Source organism: Lepisosteus platostomus, chromosome 5 (assembly GCF_059453375.1).
Source record: "Lepisosteus platostomus isolate fLepPlt1 chromosome 5, fLepPlt1.hap1, whole genome shotgun sequence".
Taxonomy (NCBI): domain Eukaryota; kingdom Metazoa; phylum Chordata; class Actinopteri; order Semionotiformes; family Lepisosteidae; genus Lepisosteus; species Lepisosteus platostomus.
In genome coordinates, this window is record NC_142615.1 from 14,105,681 (window position 1) to 14,114,746 (window position 9,066).

A 9,066-nucleotide genomic window follows, 5' to 3' on the forward strand; every position below is an offset into this window, starting at 1 on the left:
ATTGTTTTAATACTTGCCTACTCTAATTTTCGGTCAAATGTTTTAATTGGGAGTACTTTCAATTGATGTTAATCCTTGTCGCGATGCATGATTCTGGGCCATGGTGCATCTTGAATAATGTTCTTATAGACTTCAGTTTGGAAAAGTGCGCTCTTCAGAAGCTACCGAAACTCTCAGTTCCATAGGTAGTCTGATTATTTAAATTAACTGTATAACTGTTACAATAATTCATCTAATTGTAAATTTATAAGACTGTGAGACACCTGTGAGAGACATATGAGAGCTGGTGATTCCCCGGGCTGGTGTGGAATCACACACAGACAGGTCTTCTTCTGTGTGATCTGAGTCCCACTGCTGCAGACTGGTCAACTGGTCACTACTGTAGACATGGCCATCGGCCCATCGGCTACTAATAATCAATATACAGTGTACTGACCAGAGTGTCACTACTTGTGTTTATTACATAAAAAGATAATTCCACACTCACGTGTGTTATAAAACATTTATAAAACATGTTTGGAGACTGACATACAGTAAAGAAAGTAATACTGAAGGGCTGGAGGTCCTGGAAAGGGTTAATAGAAGCTCTTGCTTCTGACCTGGAACAGAGTCCACAGCTGACAGATCAGTGAGTCTTGAGCCCAGTTCACAGAGAGGAGAACCAGGAGCTCTTCTCTGTCTCTAAGTGGCTGTGAGGAAGGAGAAAATGGGGAGATGTGACCTGAGTCCAGGCTGTTCCAGGATTGTCTGAACGTCCTCTGGTTCTGGATTGACGGATAAAAAGAAGTATGGAGCTTCTGTCCGATTGTCTCTGAGCTGTGAATCTGACTGAGAAGAGAATAATGATTTATTATTCTGCCTCTGATAATTTTTATCTCTTTGCCAAGTGGTGTTACATCCCCTTCAGAAACTCTGCACAGACTGTCAGAGTGAGAGAAAAGTAGAGAGATGGACAGATAAGAGCACACGCGGCGAGAGATACATATGTCTTGATTTACTTTGAACCAAGTGTTCATTTCCTTTGTGGAACAAGTTGTTTCTGAACTTCAAGAAATTCATACAACTTCTGAAAGATAAAATATAAGTCTTGCTAATCAGGACAGAAGAAATACCGCAAGAAAATGTCAGTGATTTTTCTCCTTTTAACGAAAAGTGGAGAAAAACAACGGCAGTGCATCTCCGTCGGCTTGATTTAGCTTAATACAAATATTCACTTCATTTTCTGTGGATTACAGACTGCGAAAGATGAAATAAAGTTATTGGTTATTCATGGTCAGTGCAGAAGAAATACTGCCGGCTGGCAGGAAAATGTCAGTATTTTATAATTCTTTAACTACAAATGTGTGAATGGCAAAAAGCAACGGGAGTGTGTCTCTGTGCAGCTGTTAAATGAAGGGCTGGTGGTTCAAACCCACTAAGGGACGAGCTTCAGACTGTTCCGCTGTAACCATAATCTCTGCTAAAGCTTGATGGGATTTCTTCGCAAGCCCTCTTGAAATTTGCAGGAAATATCTATTTTACTCGTGTGGAACTACAAGTAAACAATTAAGTACCTGTCAAAGTCCAAGAAAAACCATTTTCACGTGTGGAATTTTATCTTCAACTGGCTGTCAGGAGAATTCATTTATACACCCGTTGTATCCTTAGCAAAAATATTTTAAAATTAGAACACAGATTTGTTGGAGAACTTGACAATCCTTGACAATCATTATTAAATGAGCATTATACAAATGTGCGTTGATATTTTGTATATGTACCTTAATTGTAATAAAATTAAACATAATTGCTTTGATATGGATGTTCATTTGAAGGATTTGAGGAAACTATCAAGGATCTCTGAACAACCAAAGATACATTTGGGCATCTGCTATAATGTAAAGATTAAGAGTACTGTAAGTGTGAAGCTTGCACACACACGAGAGACAAATCAGTTTTAATGTACTTCATTAAACTGATGGAGTGCTTATCAATCGTGCATAAAATGTACATAGCTAAGGATGGTTTCAATCAGTCGATCTCGGGGTTACGGGCCCAGTACGGTTCCGCTGCGCCACTCTGCTAACAGATGTCTTAGTGTGATTCAACACAACTACTCTATCTTTGCTTTCTAAAAGTGCGCCCGAGATGGAAAAGTCTAAACGGTAAACGCAGACGTCACTTTGAGCACTTGGTCTTTTATAGTACAAATCACACGCTGCCTTACATGGGCATGTCTTCAAGATCGTTGTGAACCAAACCTTCTGCCAAACTGAATCTTTCGTCGTTAATTCCCAAATCTTCAATGAGAATCAGTGAAACGAAAACCAAGCCCATGTACACTCTCGAGTCCTAGCGTGAAAGAAAAATGATGTAAGCATTTGAGAAATAACGAGAGTAGTCTGAACATCTCCAGCCTGTCAACTGCTCTACAAAGAGATCGCTCCCTCTACACCCACTTTATAACGCTGAAAATGATTCAGGAAGCACAGCAAAGTTCTAAAACCAGCGAATGCATCTGCATACATAAAATGTCAATTTTTCAAAAGTAAAATCTTCAGCTTTGAAAGATTGTCATCTATATATTTTCGTTTTTCTCTTTTTTACACAACACGCTTTCGAGAAACAAACTGTCTGTGTATCTAGCTTTGTTAAATTAAAATCGGCACATCCCAGTTGGCAAAAGAAGTAGAATATACGACTATTAAACGCATACTTTAGACGTATAAATGTGCTCCGTAACTGGTCTACAATGAAATTCTAGTATACGTATATCGTTATACGTCAATTAGACATCTATGATTATATGTTTATTATAATCATAAATGGTTGGAGTTCTATTATACTGATAAATTTAGAGGACTAATATACATATATAGTTAAAGGTCTATTATACATCAAATAAATATTTTATAGGTGTAGAAACTAGTAAATAAAGCCAATGATTTGTTTTAGAAATTTATTCTTAAAATATACAATTATTCACACCTGAAAAATATGTAGTTCAAATTATACATTATATACAATATTGTAATCAACAAATGGCTAATCATCATAAAAACACAACTAGTAAATTTCAGTTACAAATTCTAGTAACATGGCACTATATATAGTAATGACAAACAAACTAATCACACGATCCCGCTAATATTTAACTCAAAACCACATTTCAATTCAAATATAAATTTTAACATTTACAACTTCTATATTTCCACGAAAATATAATTAATGTAGCACAAACGCTACTTTCTAAAAAAGACAGAATGAAACTGTTTGTTTTGTGTTTCATGGTGATCCTCCTCTCGATACTAATGCAATGTTTAATATGATCCCTCGAGAAACAAAAAGGAGTCCATTTCCGCCTGGAATGATTGATGCCCCATCAAACATTTTGTAATATCTCCGGAAGTTCATACTGTAGAAACCTGATTTGTGGCTTAAATTCAAGGTAAACAAGACTAAGGAAACGAGTTGGAAACTTGATGTCGAACTGGTATTTAAATTACCCGGAACATTTCACTACATTGGGCAGTATGTGCCAGGGAGCATTTGACAACCCTTCGATAGCTCAGTTGGTAGAGCAGGGGACTGTAGTGGAGTCAGTAGGGAATCCTTAGGTCGCTGGTTCGATTCTGGCTTGAAGGAAGGTGCTTTTTGTGTACTTTAATCAAAGAGTAAAAATAGCGAATCTTTTTCACTTAGACATTGATCAAAAGCTCAATAAACGACGAAGCAGAGGCTCCTGTTCCAAAGTCAGCCCACGTCTGATTGTCTTGTTTTGGCCAATATCTGATCTTTGAATTAAGGGAATACTCTGTTTGCTTTGTTATTAAAAAAAAACATACAGTACAAATGTCAATTTCATTTTGGTTTCAAGATCGCAATTTAGTGTGAAACATAAAAGCCAGCTGGATAAGCTTTATTAATTTCCCTCACGGGATCAATAAAGTATCTATCTATAAATCTCTTATACGTCATTTACAATGGCCTTTCAACTAATAGCCCGTGCAGGGATCAAACCCTAGCTGTTGGTACACTACAAGTTGCGTAAGGCTCTGTAACGCGCAGATGAAAAACTAACTTCTGCTTCTTCATTATATACACAGTGAGCTATATATATGCGAGCTTACTGCCTCCTACGGGCTCTGTATTTGTTAGCGGTACAAGACCGGCCGTGGAGAAATGAAGTGAGGAGGGCATGTACGTTAAAAGGCTCGTAGCGTCCCTGGAAGGGTTCAAACCACCACCCTTTTAGTTAACAACTGAGCCACAAAGACGCATGTACAGCTTAACACTTCTCGGTCTCAGTGAAAGTGATACACTCCGTAAAATTTCCAGAGATTCATTTATTTTAAAAGGAAAATCACCAACAGCGGCCGAGATCTACTGGAGTTTTTTCATTCTATACTGCGATTTCTGAAGGGTACCCTGTGAAAATACGAGTTTTGACGAGAAGGGATGGACATATAAGGTCAAAAGGCTTGGGGAATTGAACTTTAAGGTGAAGACTGCGGGTTCAGTAGCAGCAGAACCTGATCAGTATCAGTTGACTCCGATATACTTTGAAAATGAACTTGGGGATTTAGAGTCAGACGTGCTACCGTTGCACCATGGGGTACTTAATTTAAAAAAAAAATAGAAAAAACAATCAGTGTTCCTGGATCTGTAATTGAGAACAACACCTGCACAAGAGCTGCGCAGGAAGAATAAAATGTGGTCTGTGAAGAAGAGACTCTCTTCGGAAGAGCTGCGCACTTCACAGGAGATTTTTTTTTTGTGAAGCTGATTTGTCTCCTTTGGGGATTTCAAAGGCACGGATAGCCGTGATTTCGTGGCGCAACGGTAGCACGTCTGACTCCAGATCAGAAGGCTGCGTGTTCAAATCACGTCGAGGTCAGTTGTTACTTTTTCAGGTTCTGCTGGTCCTGGACACGGAATTCACACCATGCAGTTGAGTTCTATCTGTACACCACATAGATAATCTAAACAAAATAGAGCAGTACAGGACACGCAGTGTGGAGCTCACAGAGGCTTACAGTCTCCAGCATTGGAGTGAAGAGGAAAAAAAGAACTTAATTTTTTTTAAGAGAAAAGGCACAGTTCACATCTGCTTAACATCACGTCCAACTTTAGAGACAGCTACATCAGATAATGGAATCCCGGAAGTTTCAGATAACTTTTTTTAATACAGGTTCAAGCAAACCTGAAAGTTAATGAGTTTCCGGACACTTTTGTTTTATTAAAAAGTGTCTGAAGCCTGAAAATGTAATTTGAAAAAAAAAAACCGCTATTGGAGATTAGCAGGTGCTTTTTGTAACGATTTGCTATTTCATGCTGGAAAACAAAGGAAACAGACCCAACGTTTGCTTTCAGGTGCGGTTCATTACATAATATACATCTATTACTGAGGAGCTTGAATAAAATTTACACGAGCCAGGTAAAAGTCGAACCTACAATCTTATGATCCGAAATCAGACGCGTTGTTTATTAAACCGCTGGGATTTCACATACCCTGAATTTCCCCATAGTGTGCTCAGCGCCGCTACTAGTAATGCACCGCTCCGTCTAAAATTTCAAAGTGAGAAACATGTGTTTTCTGATTTTTTATGAGTTTTAAAATAGAATCTCTTTAAATCAGACAAGGGGTTTATGTTTCGCACTGAAATTCCGATTGACTGAGAATTCAAAGAAAGACTGTTTTCTTTCATAACACCGTATAATTATCACATCCACCAGACTCTCCAACCTCGCCAGACCTTGCTGGTTGAGCAATTGCTCCGATTAATTAGGTCACGTATCATGTTAAATCATTTCTTCTCAACACAACATTTCCTGGTGCACGTTTTCTCTATGAAAAAAAAATATTTTTCCCTTGCACGATTTCTCGTTTTTTTTATCAAAGCAACAGAAATTAAAAAGAAGAAGAAATAGTGTCGCAAAAGAACTCTGTCGCCCTTGGGAGATATCAAACGCATTGGACATGAAAATGCCAGATAAAAGCCAGTTCTCTTCGTTTCTCAGTGTCGGGGCTGCTATGTAAAAGAGGCAATTTGCTCTGAGCGCAGGTTCAGCGCTTACTGAACGCAGATGTCTCAGAGCGGTGAAGGTTGTCCTTTCACCGTTGCCTAGTTGGTTAAAGCGCTTCTCTATTAAACAAAAGAACCGATATTCAAATCCCAGCCGTGTCTTTCTTCCTATCTTGTAGTACAGAACGTATCATTTCGGGCAATCACAAAGGGCTTGATTTCGTTAAATGCATGTGTTCATTTCCTTTCTGGAAAACTTGTTTTTGATGAAATTCACACAGCTTGCGAAAAATGAAATTCAATTCTTGGTTATCAGTGCAGAAGAAATATTACAGGCTGGCAAAAAAAACTTGTGATTCGAGAAATGACCTTACCAGTCAGTCTCTGTGGCGCAATCGGTTAGCGCGTTCGGCTGTTAACCGAAAGGTTGGTGGTTCGAGTCCACCCAGGGACGGGGTTCTTTTGCGATATAAACATTGTCTTCAGTCGATTGGATTTCTCAGCGAAACGTTAACCATTTTAATATTTGCATGAAATGCGAGTGTTTAACACGTGTCAGGGTCACCGGGAAATGTCCAATAATGCCCAACATTGCAACTCCCCAGAAAACCATATTCACTCAAAAGAAATTATCGTCGAATCTTCATTTATACTCCAGTTGAATCCTCTGCTGAAATATTTTAAAAATACAATGCAGGTTTGTTTGAGAACTTGACAAGCATTCTTACAATAGCACTGTGCAGTTGGATTTTGATATTTTGACATATTTACCTTAATTTTAAACATAAATACTATACAGTCTATTGTAATTTTAAAATATGTTAGCTGAGGATGCAAAGGGGTGAAAGGGAAAGGTCAGAGGGTATAGTAAAAACAAGGTTAGGATTGGTGGAGGTGGTAGGGGTGTTGATGGTTTTTCTCTTGTCATGGAAATATAACTATTAATTTTAAAGGATCACTTACTGACGTCAGACAGCTGCCAATTCTCCAGACGCGTCTCTGGAAGGATAAACAGTTTATCCTCCGAGGTTCGTCCAATTTGCTAAAATTGTCCGGGTCCGGATGGAGTTTCATCAGCCGTTCGCGCTCAGGTTTGTGATCCCGGACGAGCCCCCAAATTGTCATGGAAATATAACTATCAAGGAAGCCACAAGAGAGAGTTCTCACCTGAGTAAGGTCTTTATTTCAATATTGCAATATTGGGAGCCCTGCAAAGTGCAACCAGAGACTCAATTTGTTACAAGCAGTACAGGGTTTTTATAAGACGTTGCGCTGTAAAAAAGTTCAGCACTTGGTCCCTTCTAAAACTTCCCCTTTCTCTAAGAGAAAACAGATTACATCATAGAGCGAGAGAAGAAAAACTAGATTTGTTATTCAAAGCTTATCAGTTACTTTCAGCTAATTCTAATGACCCAGACAGCATATATTGTTTTGGTACATTGTCTTCTAAACTAATCTACACAGTGTACTTTGTTGACGAACTGTTTTCTAAAATTCTGCACGCACTGTAGCACAGCAGTTACATCCTTGAAATATATTATCTAAAAGCACCAATATATTTTTTCAAAGCTCTCTACATTTTTAAGAATCAATTTACTTATTAGATTTCCACTTCACCGGCATCATGCAAGCAAACTACATAAATATGAGAAAACACGCAAGAGAGTTGTCACTCAGAGTGTCGAAGGGTCGATGTATACTGGGGCTCAGTTGAAATGCAACGTCAGGACTTTTCCGAATTATGTCACACGAAGAGAGCACAGCCCTTTCCGCCCTGCCGCGTGTGTCTTGGTAACTCGCTGTGATCGTATAGTGGTCAGTACTTTGCGTTGTGGCCGCAAGAACCCCGGTTCGAATCCGGGTCACGGCAGAATAGGGGCGTCTGCTTTTACTACTCGCACGAATGAAGGCAAAAAAAAGCCAATCGATGTGAATGAACGGCGCTTTACAGAGGAGTACTGCCTGACTGGATCGTTGATGAACGACAGAGGCCACTCCGACCTCTTCTCGGTTTTCTTCAATGACTTACTAAGGATCTTCTTCACATTCGCCCATGCAGGGGAAGCCAGTTACACCAAAGCAAACGCAGGAAAGTGCATTTCAAGCAGAGACCAGGAGGGACTTGTTTACACCGAGAGTGGGCGGAGAATGGAACAATGCGCCCAGCCCTGTTGGTGGAGCCGATTCTTGATGAGCTCTTGGGCTCACTAAGAGGCCCTCGCTGGATGCTAATCTCTGTTGTTCTTGCACGTCCTGTGCTGCTTTTGAGCCGACAGAGCTCGTCCTGGTCTGTCGGCACAGCCCAATTGCAAATGATCGGCTCCGCATACAGAAGGAACGTAAGTTTGGTACAAGAGTGCACGAAAGCACCGGAAATACATTGGGAACAAATGACCGGTCGCTCAAGACCTCTGTGAAGTACAGGAGCGTGCAAAACGAGGCTGTTTCCGCCCGGTCTCGAACCAGGGACCTCTCGCGTGTTAAGCGAACGTGATAGCCGCTACACTACGGAAACCTGCAGGGAGCACTGCTGGTGTCTCGCTTGCGTTTCGGGCTGAGAAAGGGACGCGTCACTTTAGGAAGGGGGCGCTGGAGAGAGGAACAAAGGGCGCGATGAAACAAAATGCCGAAACCCGGGATCGAACCAGGGACCTTTAGATCTTCAGTCTAACGAACTCCCAACTGAGCTATTTCAGCGGTGCGCAAAGCCCACAGCCACCTGCTCCAGCCTTCCTGTGTTGTGGCATGAGCGCACCAAGAGTAGCGGGAGAGTGTTGCAGGAACGTCACTCAGAAGGAAAGCCACCCAGCTGCGCCCTCTGAGCTCTGTCCAGCGCATCTTCCTCGCATGGACTCCTGCCTGTGACGGGCAGGAAACAATTAGCAAGAACAGAACGACACCCCATGGGTGTCTCATGACCGCACCTTAGGTTGTGACACTTGCAGGTGACACTGCTGAAACCAAGTGTTTTACACACCACACAGGTCCCCTAACCTTATACAACCTTTCTGTGGTTGTGGCCCCTTTATTTATTTTTTTAATAAGAATTTTAGTTTTTCAATAT

At 40.5% G+C, this 9,066-nt stretch overlaps 5 non-coding genes across 5 annotated transcripts; 4 read left to right on the forward strand and 1 right to left on the reverse strand.

Annotated features, from left to right (window-relative positions):
* Positions 1–3,533: 3,533 nt before the first annotated feature.
* Positions 3,534–3,621, forward strand: trnay-gua (transfer RNA tyrosine (anticodon GUA)). Its single transcript is given in 2 exon segments — positions 3,534–3,570; positions 3,586–3,621. It is a non-coding gene; the product is annotated as a tRNA-Tyr (tRNA).
* Positions 3,622–4,801: 1,180 nt separating this feature from the next.
* Positions 4,802–4,873, forward strand: trnaw-cca (transfer RNA tryptophan (anticodon CCA)). Its single transcript has one exon. It is a non-coding gene; the product is annotated as a tRNA-Trp (tRNA).
* A 1,509-nt stretch (positions 4,874–6,382) lies between these two features.
* trnan-guu (transfer RNA asparagine (anticodon GUU)) lies at positions 6,383–6,456 on the forward strand. Its single transcript has one exon. It is a non-coding gene; the product is annotated as a tRNA-Asn (tRNA).
* A 1,344-nt stretch (positions 6,457–7,800) lies between these two features.
* On the forward strand, positions 7,801–7,872 carry trnah-gug (transfer RNA histidin (anticodon GUG)). Its single transcript has one exon. It is a non-coding gene; the product is annotated as a tRNA-His (tRNA).
* A 572-nt stretch (positions 7,873–8,444) lies between these two features.
* trnav-aac (transfer RNA valine (anticodon AAC)) lies at positions 8,445–8,517 on the reverse strand. The gene has a single exon. It is a non-coding gene; the product is annotated as a tRNA-Val (tRNA).
* Between the last annotated feature and the right edge of the window lie 549 nt (positions 8,518–9,066).